This window comes from Drosophila rhopaloa, unplaced genomic scaffold (assembly GCF_018152115.1).
Source record: "Drosophila rhopaloa isolate 14029-0021.01 unplaced genomic scaffold, ASM1815211v1 contig_3, whole genome shotgun sequence".
Classification (NCBI taxonomy): domain Eukaryota; kingdom Metazoa; phylum Arthropoda; class Insecta; order Diptera; family Drosophilidae; genus Drosophila; species Drosophila rhopaloa.
The window spans coordinates 19,085,260-19,097,201 of record NW_025335123.1 but is presented as its reverse complement, the minus strand read 5'-3'; the positions used below and the strand labels follow the sequence as shown (position 1 = coordinate 19,097,201).

Genomic DNA, 11,942 nt, shown 5'->3' with positions numbered 1-11,942 from the left:
TAAACCCAAAGAAAAACCTTAAAATGTCTTTAAGCCGCAGAAAAGCAAGGCGTAAAATGCCAGAAAATAATGAGCAGTTTGCGAAATACTTCTAGACCCACCTCACACCCTGTAAATGTGGCACTCGCCAACTCCCGAAAGTATGCAATGGCATTCCCATAAAACGGAATTTCTTTTCCCATAAAAACTGGCTGCCACACGAGCCAGCCACGCCCCCGCCGCCCACGAAAAGCATTTCTAATTGTCTCCGCACGGGTCGTCTCTTAACCCCCTCACTCCTCACTCCTCAGTCCTTAACCCCACACTGCCCCACGCCATTCCTGTTCACTTGTTTAATATTTAAGCTGCTTGGGCGCTTTAGTTTCAATTTTTAATTAAAAAACAAAACAAAGCCGAAAACGAAAGGCAAGCTAAAAACAAAACCCAAATTTATAGGAAAGGTAAAAGTGGGAAAAATCCAAAAAAAAAAAAAAGAAGGGAAAAAGAAAACACAGGTTGAAGCACTTAATTGCATTTGGCGTGTTTAACTTGCAGCTGCCGTCGCATAATTATAAAAATGTTGCTCATACGCCGTGTGTGCGCTGGAGCATTTTAAGCGCATTTCATTTGGCCAGCTGCAGCGCTTGGGGGAACGCAGCCTTTTCGGGCATTAGAAATATTACACATACGCCGCTTGGGCCGCAGCTGCGGTGCGAATTGCGATCCGAAATGTCTGCGAATTGCGCAAATGCTGGAAATATTTATGAAAACTGCAGCATTAAAGTCTGCGCCAAGGAACGCGAGATATTATACGATAAAGTCCAGCTTAATTGGTGGCATTTGCAAGGGGGACTTTGTGCGACTTTTATAGCTTAGTTAAGAAAGCGTTTAAATAGTTTAATACTTGGCTGGAAATATTAAAAAAATACATATCTTCCGTTGGAATTCCTTAACTAGCAGTCGACTAAATATGCTTTTAAATTTGTGAAACTGAAGCACTAGCATAATTAAAGTTATATTTGGAATATGTAGACATATTTTTACACTGCGTATTCTATAGTTATTTAGAAGAATATTAATTTTGCCAACTTACTAGATTATTTTATGATGTTATGTTTTAAGGAACTGATTAATATGGTTTGAATTAATTTGAATAAAATTAGTACATATTATATATTAAACTAACCTCCAATGTAGTGACAACAACTCAATCAGGAAAAGTATTTAATTTACCATTGATCATGTAATGCAGGCAGTTGAAATTTTTGCGAGTTTTCTGTGTGCCGTTTCCTTTTGGTTGCTTTTTGGCTTTTCCTCTCCCGCTTTCCTTTTGATTTTTCCATTTCCCTTTGCCTTTGAGTGCCACTCCACTTTTGAATGAAGCTAATGCAAATCTGATTGGCTCAAAGGAACGAGATTCGTTTGCTGAATTAAAAGCTCAATGTCCAGCGCCGAAAATGTAAAAAAAAAACGCAGGAAAATTCGTAATTGAGAGTGGAAAAAAATACACGGCTCACTGTTCATGTAATCGATAAACATTATTTGTTGATTTTGGTAATGTGTTTAAAGCGTCATACAAAAACACAAGTCAGCCCGAGAATGGGCAAAATGAAAATATATAGACAGAGAGAGCGACACTCATTCACTTCTGGCCGTTGATTTTCATTCATGAACCATTTTGTTTAGCATTTTCGGCCGTTTTTCATCGTTTTTATGGCATAAACAAAAGGCTTTTTCGTTTGAAAAATGCATTGCTCGGCTGAAATTAAATTAAAATTGCTTTGATTATTCTTAGCGCTTGTAATTTGCGTGTAATTCACTTTTGGCCACCAACATTTGGCGGCGATTTATGTGCATAAATATTTGCCACCTTCAGTCGGTGCTTATTGTTATTATTATTGCAGTCTCGAGTTTAGATATATGCAGGCAACGACAGCCGCTAAGCAGCCAGTTATTATTCTGGGAATTGTATTTCTTTTGTGGCAGTTCGGACAAGAATTTAGTTTGTCATTAAAGATGTTTAAAGCTTTTAATAATCAGTTTTAGATATTTTACTATTCAGGTGAAATAAGACCTTCATGTCTTCTGAAATCAAAATAAATGTTATTTATCCACGAACCCAAGAAAGCCTCCTTCAACAATTGTTTACTAAAGCTGGATACAAAGTTAACATCGTGTTTACACTTGTATTTAATGGACGAATCAAATTATAGTTAATATCCCTTTTGTGGCTATTCAAAATATTTCGTTTATTCTTTTTTTGATTTTCCTGGCTATATAAATCATAAATGGCAGATTAAACAAAACGACCGAGGCAATGAATAAATGTTTGAGGAAATTAATTATGAAAGAAATTTAATAATTTACACATGGCACGAGAAACAATAGTAATGCATTTTTGTGGCATAAATTATAGATGCAGTAACAAAAACAATGTGAAAAGCGAAAAAGAAAGAAAAGAAAATAAATTTAGGAAAATACTTAAATATATATAGATCCATAAACAAACCGATTTATATATATTCGAGTCGAGCGTTTGATTGATTTGTGGCAACTTTTAAACAACAAACCAAAAAACAACAGCAAGTCAACAAAAACAACAAGATCAACAACTACAACGACTGCGGGTGAGTAGCCAAATAAATAAATAATTAATGAAGCCGTGCGCTGCACAAACAACAAAGAAAACAAACAACAGCAAAAAACGAGTGGGAAAGCCACGAAGGAAAATTCCAGCAGCAAGTGCATAAAATTGCTCAATACTCACACACACACACACACTCACACACCAGCAAACTAACGTTGCATTAATCACCACTAAAAAATCAACAACAAACACGTTGTCCTTCGCTGTGATTTATTATCTATTTTTTGTTACTATTACTTCTCTTCTTTTTTTAACAGGCTGCAAAAATATTTGTAACTTTGTGACACGGCAAATATTTGTTTTGTAAGGATGAGAGGGGTCAGCATGGGTTAAGCTGTGCCTGTGCCACAACAATTTCGCTGGGAAATGGGGAAAATTCGATCGGAAAACGATTTAAAACCAAACTCGAAATTCATTTAAATTCATTGCATTCGCCGTTACGGCAATTGAAATGGAATTTACAAATAATAAAACTGGCCGCACAGGCCTTAGCTAAATTAATTTGCGTCTACTCCAAAAGAATTGATATTTATTCATGCGATTACCATTAAATTAAGTTTGAATTGTTCCATTATTCCGACATTGAAAGAAAATTTAAGCTGGAGGGGGAAAATATGAATATAGATTTCCTTTAAATCTAGAATGTTGTAAATTTAATATAAATTTGTTTAATTTAATTCTCTTTGTGAAAAATGTTTAATAATATAAGATTCTTTAAAGAAAATCGAATTACACTATTCTATTATTTGTATATTTTAAAATTGTATTAAATGCAAATTAAAAGAATTTCATTGCCATTTGAACAAAAAATAACTATAGCCAAATGCAAATCGAAAAAAAGTTAAAGTGGTATTTGATAATTAAATAATTGTGTTTAAACGTAAGCTGAAATCCGCTGTGTAAAATTATCTTCAATTAAATTTACGCTCTACTTATTTGCACTGGTTTATTTCAAAGGAATCGAATTAAATTAACTTTTTGCAGAGAGTAAAATAATATTTCAAGGTTATTTTATGGTTTATTAAATTAAAAAAATGATTGCAATGACAACGTTTCGGTTGGGCCATAAAGAAATCCAATATTTTTCTATCACAGCCTTGATCCTTTATGAGCCCATGAAAGTATTCAATTAAAATGTTATGATAATTTTTCTGCCTATATAATAAATTAAATTAAAAGCTGTTTCTTTTCGTTTGTCGAACACGAAATTGTATCTTTCAATGCTCTTGGCAAAATTGTTCACATATTATTTGGCGAAAACATGAATTTGTCAACGAAGCAGTGCACAATAAAATAATATAAATAATAAAAAAGCGAAAAGAGAGGGAGTCGATGATAATATGCCCAAGAGATTTCTGGGATATTATTTATTAATACGACAAAGACATGTTTCTGGACTTGTTTTCTTTTTTATCTCCATTTACTTCTACTTTTTCCTGCTGTTTCCCTCAATTTTAGATTCGAAAAAACAAACTTGTTAATGTTGCCACATAAGACAAGCAAGTAAATACACAAATAAAATAATTTTCTGGGAAAAAAATTCGGGGAATGGTATTTAGAGAAAGCAAAAGCCAGTTATGTTGTAAACTTTTTAAAACCCAGTTCCAATTACTCTCTACGCGCCTTAAAAACTTCTCGAAGTGAAGGCAAATGAAGTGAAAGTGAAAACTTTACTCTATGAATCACAGTTGTTTTTAGTTTGTTTACTTTTCAGCGTGTTTCACGTTGTTTGTCTGATGATTTATTTTACGCAAAATTAAATGAATAATTTATGGTTTATTATACAAATAGGTATTTAAATATTCAATAACGCTTCATTTCATTACGAAATCAAATAAGATAATGTATTATCCTTTTTACCAAATTACTATATTGCAATAAATTTGAGTTTTGACCTGATTTTCTTTGCCTAAATATACCTTAAATATGAGAACAATTATTTGGTTTTATAGACCACTGACATTTTTATGTCAAATCAAAGAAAAACTCTTTTCCCGTCTGTTACCGTAATGGTAGCCCATTCAAATAACCGTTAACCATATTGCGCCATTTCCCCCTAACCACTTTTCTTTGGCATTTTCCCCGTTTTCCATTTCCCAACATTACCAATCGATGGCAGCGCAAAGTGAGTAAGGACTAATAACTGACAATGCCTTCGAGTAGAATCTGTTGACAATCAAAAAGAACAACACAAAAAAAAAAGGAAAGAAATTTGTATATTCTTACCGTTGCAATGGAGCTGGTAGAAAGAGATGGCTTAACGGCGGAGAGAAAGAGAGGCCCTCAGACGGCAACAAATTTAATTTCGTAAGTGACTTTTGGCAAGACAGGTGAAGGTGTCTATAAATATAGGCGATGTCGGCATAAATTTCCCCCGGCTAGAAATGCAGAAAAACGCACACTCAAGAGAGGCAAGAGAGCCCGGGAAAATCCGGGGAAAAATCCGGGGGGGTTGGGGAAATTCGGGCGAAAAATCAAAGCGAAAAAGGCTGTAAAATAATCAAAGCACTCGCGTCAAATCGAATCCAATGAGGAGGCACGCAACAAAACGAGACTTTCACATAAATAACCAGTGACTTTGTTGCCATCGAAAGCTCCTATTACCCACCGCCCCCATTGGAAATCAGAAAAGAGGGCGTGGCAACAGTAGATGGGCCGACTTGTCATTGCCTTGTGCTCGGTAAACAATGCAATAAATATAAAACTACACAACATCAAACTACAAAATGCGAAATGCGAAAAACGAAATACTGACTACAAAATATATGATACTACCACACAAAATACTCTCGTTCGTAAATTTTCTTCCACTTTTTGGCTTGTCAGCAATATTTTCCACAACGCGCCACGCCCACCCAGTGTGCGCCCAAATTTTCCTGGTCACAATTCACCTCTGAAGGCGGGATTTTGCATTTTCCGGGGGTTTACGTTCTCTAATCTAAGGGATTTTATGTCTCCATTTGGGTTGAAATTAAATATAAAATTAGAGAAACATTTTGCTTTTTTTTATGCGGGGGATTTTCATCCTGATTTTTTATGGAGAAAATTTGAACTAAGGAAAATTGTCTGTTGTAATGGAAAATTCTCTAAGTATTATTTCATAGAAACAAGTGATCAGGTTTAATGTAGTTTAAAGTTTGCTTGTTGAATGAAATGAAAAGATTTATGGCTGAAATATTCCATCAACAGTGTTTTCCTTTATTCCCCTTAGATTTGAATTGCTAAAATATTAAGTTCGAAGTCCCTGTTGCGTCTGGCCAAAAATAAAGTGAAACCCATATCAAATTTCTTTACTGACCTTGCAGTTGCTTAAAGTTATTTTGGCCCACCGATCGGTTCATCGATAACAATGGCAACATTTTTAACCGAAACTCCCAGGCTGGCGACTTATTTTGTACAGAAGATTTATGCGTTGGCTGCACTTAATTGTGTTTTTCGCCTTTTTCCGCAATTCCTGGTTCCTGTTTCGCCCCGGCGAAAAAGCTCTGACAAATCCAAGGACATTCCCGAAACTGCTTTGAAATATGAGCGGCATTTTGTGCGGTTCTCGTCCTCGGTTTTCCCACCCAGTTTTCTCGCCCAACGTTTCCGTATTTTTCTTTTTCTTTTTTTTTACCAAACCGCACGCACTTTTTTTATCCCTGTCTTGCTTCACACGCGGCGCCTAAAAAAAAAAGGAAAGAAAAATTGACACAGAAATTGATTTTTGCGCCTTTATCATGTTGCTCAGCATCCCTTTTTTCCCCCTCTTTATATATGTTCTTGCTCGTCGCTTTTTATTTGTCTGCCTTTCAATTTTAGTTGTTGCTTTGTTGCCAGAGCCGCCTTTTTCTCATTCCTTTCTTGCACCCGTCCCCTCCCCCACCATCATTTGTTGCCTTGTTGTTACTCCTCTGCTTTCCCGCCTTTTTTACTTTTTTATCTCGCAAAAAACCAACACACCTGAAAACTGCAAGGTATATTGGACTAGGGCTGAAAAATGAATAAAGCTAATACATTTTAATTAAATTCTAAATTGCTATTTATATATAAACCTAGCTAATTTGCTTATAACAGAGCAAATTGTAAATATTTTAAAAAACAAAAGGCCAACAGGACGTATGATTAATATTTAAAAACAACAGGGCGTATGATTAATATTGAACAAAATAAAGTGTTTTACAGTCTAGAAACTTAAACTGTGAAAAAAATAAAAATAATATATTAAAAAATAACGTAGAGTTAAAAAAACAATTGGGACTGATAAAGAACGGTGCGTATGAGTGATATGAGAATAAATATATTACTCATGCGCAGTGCTTCTCAAAAACAAAGCCATATTTTCTTGCTAATAAAAGGTATTACACATTTCTTTCATTTATTCAAATAAATTAGTACATTCAAAGTTTATTGATCATGTATAAACTTCTCTTTTGAACATCAAAAGTCTTTACTTTATAAGAAAAGCCAGCAGCTCGTCGAACCCTTGACCGCGAAGTCTGGATTTTCCTCTTTTTTTTTTGCCCTTCATTTTCATGTTGCTACTATTGCCGCCCCTTTTTTTGTGTTGACCCACATCTTCCACTGTGCCATCACAGTAAATATTGTGGCTTAGAGGATTTGCAGGCGTTGTCGCTGTCATCGTTTCTGTTGTTGTTCAGTCGTTATCCTGCCGCCGTTGTTGTCATGTAGTTTGGCTTTTTGAATAAAGACATTCTACTTTGCAGGCTTTTTGCGGGCCATAATCAAAACGAACTTTTGCGGGGAGTGACGGAGTGGGTAATGTGTGCGCGGTGTACTACATAGTACCATACATCATAAGCCTAAATAAGTTATGCAGCGTAATTGAGAGAGCGCAGCCTCCATTGAAAGTCAATTAGTTGCTGTGGCGGCCCAAAAAACACAAAGGGCGAATGGAACGACAACATAAACAGGCGAACAGCTGCTGAGCAAGGACAACATGGCGGTGAAAGGAGCAAACATTAGACTCGGGGTATGGCAAATGGATATACCCTGTCAACAGCATCAACTTGCACTAGAAGCTTGTCCAGATTTGTAATATATTTGCAAATTTCAGTAATTTTTTCAAAAATAAGAAATCAAATTTAGTGAGATGGAGTAAGTTGTTCGACAAATTACAGTTATTATGGGTAATAATTATGTAAATTGGGATGGTATTAATAGCTGTATGCAATAGAAGATTAATCAACATAAAAAAGAATTAGTGATCTTTCCGAAATATTTTTTTTTCTGTTTAAAAAATTCTAAAAGACCCGCAAAAATATAAAAATTTCCTTTGATGACGAAAGAAAGTGGGAAACAGCAAAAAGGAAGAGGAGGGAGCCTAGCAAATTGCATTACACAGGCAAATGGAATGGTCTCACTCCCCGACTCACTCACACCCACACACGCTCACCGCACCAACACTCACTCACAAATGCCGACACTCCGTTAACTTCACTCTCACTCACTCACTCATTTACTCACACTCACACACACACACTTACTCGCTCACCCACACAGCGACATTCTTATGGCTTCCATTGTCATTTGCAGGCAAAATGGAGGTCTGTATACCGTTACTTTTGACATTCAACAGGCGGCTGAGCGCATTGCCCTTTGCCGCCCCCTCCCTCCCCCTTCTCATCCTTTTGTCTACTACTACTACTCTTCTTCGTTCTGCTTTCATTTTTCCCTTCTTTTTTTTGGCAATCAAGCAGGCGTCGGTTGCCCTTTGACATTTGTTCTTTCACCTCCCCGGCACTTTCCATACTTTCTCCACTCTCTCTTTTCCCTCTGCATGTGTACAATATAACGACATTTGTTGCCCGCTATTTGAATGCCTGCCTCACATGTAAGACACACACGCACACAAATCGAAAATCGATAAGTTTTCAGTCCTTTGTTATCCAGACAACACAATGACCCATAGATATTAATCGATACCTGTGGAAAAAGTATCACAGAAATCAAGGAAACACCCATTATAGCCCATTATATAATAATTATCAATACTAATAGCATCATTTATCCATTAAGGATAATTAAGCGTACACTTAGATAACTCGATCAGTTGGGTTTGAGACTATTGTAGCTCAATTAGGCGCAACGAGTTATCACTCTGCATTTATCGATTATGCTAAAATGTAATTGACGTTAATTAGTACACGGAATAACACGAATATTCTAAAATTATAAAAAGAAAAAAAAAACAATTGAAATATATATATTAAACAACTGTTGATAAACATTTATATAGTATTAACAGTCAAAATCGTTTTAAAACAATTAGTCCTTATACAAAGTTGTTATTTAAACCGATTGCCGATTGTTAGTTTATTAGTCATAATTAGGCAAAACACTTGATCAACATTTCTCTAATTTCAGCTGAGATGAAAAGTTAACTGCCAATCAAAGTGCTTTGGGTTAATTTAAAAAAAACCTCACATTTCCATTTGGTTGATACTCATATTTCATTTGCAGTCATTTTTCATTTTCATTTCATGTTGGCATAAATTCTCTTGCAATTGCCACAGGAATTTCCACAGATTATGGGCAGATTGATATTGAAGGACTGCACTAATTTCAGGCAAATAAACGTACAAAACAGCACAAATTCATATCCCTCATGCTTGCATAACACATTTCCATATGATGATGATAAATTTGCAATTTTTGCAATCAGCTTAGTACAAATTTTGGTTGGAATCGAAAATGGGAAATTTGGTCGAAATAAGCAGAAAGTGCAATAGAAATATAGTTGTTGGATATTCATTCATTAATTAAGGAGCCATTGGCAACATCTATTTATTTTACTATTCTATTTGTGGTGCCTAAAATATTTGATATAAATAAGAAAACATATTTAAACAGAGCTCAATGCTTGTGATGTTAGTAATAACAAAAAATTACATTAAAAACGTTTTTAAAGTAGACTAATATATGTTTCGTGAAACATACTTTGGAGCAACCTTAAGGCAACCCCTTATTTATTGGGAATATGGAATTGGTATAATTTAATTTGGAGCTTTGAATGGAGGATTTTATTTTAGGAGAGGTACAGGGTGGATATTTGTCTGGGTTTTATGCGAAGCATAAAAGTGAAAATGTCTTCAGCAATAAAATGCAATAAAACACATTTTTTTCGCCTTGTACTTTCCGCTGATGCGACAATATTTTTGTGAGCCACAGCGGTGGTCATTAAAGTAGGCCCAATGGGCGCTTTCTAGGCGTGTGTGTCCATAAAGCATAAGCTTTGATCTTTTGTTTTATTTTCAAGCGCAAATTGTTAATAAACCATACAAAATATAAACTGATTGCCGAAGGGCGGATATAAAAAGTTGGGCGCGAGTGTGGGTGGTGGTTGGGGGGTATAACTGTAAGCACACTCGTCGAAAAGTGTCGCACTTGAGTGAGATTATAAATAATAAACTTATGGGAAGGCATCTCGGAGGCCGACCATGGGCATAAATAAAGTAAAATAAAATAGGAGAAAGCAAAAAGCAAAGCCAACAAAGCTCGAGTGAAAGCAGGATGTGGAGAAAGCGGGAAAAGGAGAGGGGGAGGGGCAGGCGAGGCGAGGAAGTGGAATAAAGCCCAGATAAAGGACGACAAGAAAGAACATGTCTCTGCGTTTGTCCCAAGATATTGCGTTTGACATTGTAATGAATATTAACGCCCACACACTTGCTGCCAGAAAAGGGGGCGTGGCAAAGTGGGGCTTACACTGGGCGAAATATAAAAACTTAATTGGCCATAAAATATTACATTGTGACCAATATAAATTTGTATTTTCCGTTCAGAATTATTTAATTCTGAATTTCTTAAAAATAAATTATAAAATGGTTTTTCTTGTCAAAAATGTAAAATTTTCATAGCAGTACTCTGCATTATTCAAACACTTCCGACGAATTTTCTCAGTGCTTTCAAAAGGAGAGGTGTTAGACAAGCTAGCTCCTTCAAACTAGCGGACCCAACAAAAGCTCTTAATATCGCTAAGCGAAACAATGACGCCAAAAAACAACGAGCACAAGACCAGCAACATACACACAAAAGTAGAAAAAGGAAAGCCTAATGAAAAATGAGAAGAGGAAGCCTGTGGAGGGTGAACAAACTCAGTTTTGTTTACACAGAATGTTGAAAAGTTTTACACAACGATATCTAATATTTATCAGCGAAGTTTTATCCGAAGCCGATGAAATGAAAATTTCATAATTAAAATTAAATTCGTAAAGTCAACAACTAAATACTGCTGTATTATGGATAATATAAATGAATTATAAGGCTTCAGCAGTTCAAAAATCGATTCAAGCTTCCTTTTCCTAAAAATACAGCAATTAATTGAGTTGTGGCGAAAAAGCCAGAAAAACACACATTCAAAATGTAATGGAATTCGGCTACCAAGGGAATTTATCAATCTTTAAATATTAATTTGTACTTAAAAAATACGTGGCTTACTTAAAGATGTTATTTTATATTAAGTTGCTTAAATAATTAATTTATCTTATCCTAAAAATGGTACATACCCCGTTATGTCCTTGATTGACTGTATTCGGTTTAAGTGATGGTATCGCCATTACTCTCCTGCGACCTCTTTCCAATAGCACACACACACATAAAACCTGGAATTAGAAATAAATAATAAAATAATTAATTAAATGACTTGATACAAGCATCATGGCGACCAATCCAAATAAGATGGTATCACCAGCATTTTATGAACTTATTTGTAAAATTAAGACATACCTTGTTGACATTTTGAAAGTGCATTCTGAAGTCCAGTTTGGGGTTACGTCCGATCCGAAATAACGAGTGATGACTGACGAAAATAAAGTCGCTGTTTTTGGTAGTCCATGTTGCGGCGAAATTCTCCGGCTTAGATATAATCCCTTTTCTTACTTATTGATAACAATTTAGATCTACATCATTTGTTTTAAATAAGGAGTATTAAAATGTTCCAAGTGCATTGAAAGAATTAATTTTATTAGATTTGTTGGAAAAACGAATATTCTGAAGAAGACTTTCAAATAATAGCCGGAGTCCACTGAGTCTTAATTTCAAATTCTTATGTCAATCCGGCTATCAAGTGAAATAATCAATTTGTAAATAGGCTTCTTAAGGGAAATCTCTAATAGTTATGACTATGAATTTTTACTTAAAATACATTGCCTCCTTTAAGGTGTTATTTTTTATTAAATTTCTAAAATAATTAAGTCATCCTAGAAATGGTACATACTCCGTTGGCTTCTTGATGCACTGCATCCGGTTCAAGTGATGGTATCGCCATATGCCTCCAGCGACCGCTACCCCAACGCATAGTAAACCTGGAATTATAATT

General features: G+C 35.3%; 1 protein-coding gene across 1 annotated transcript in view; it reads left to right on the top strand.

The window, feature by feature from the left end:
• Window positions 1-447: 447 nt before the first annotated feature.
• Window positions 448-11,942, top strand: part of LOC108050018 — a 78,723-nt gene continuing 67,228 nt past the window's right edge. The window contains 1 exon segment of the mRNA XM_017131498.2: window positions 448-2,606. The gene's annotated coding sequence lies outside the window, so the exon portion shown is untranslated.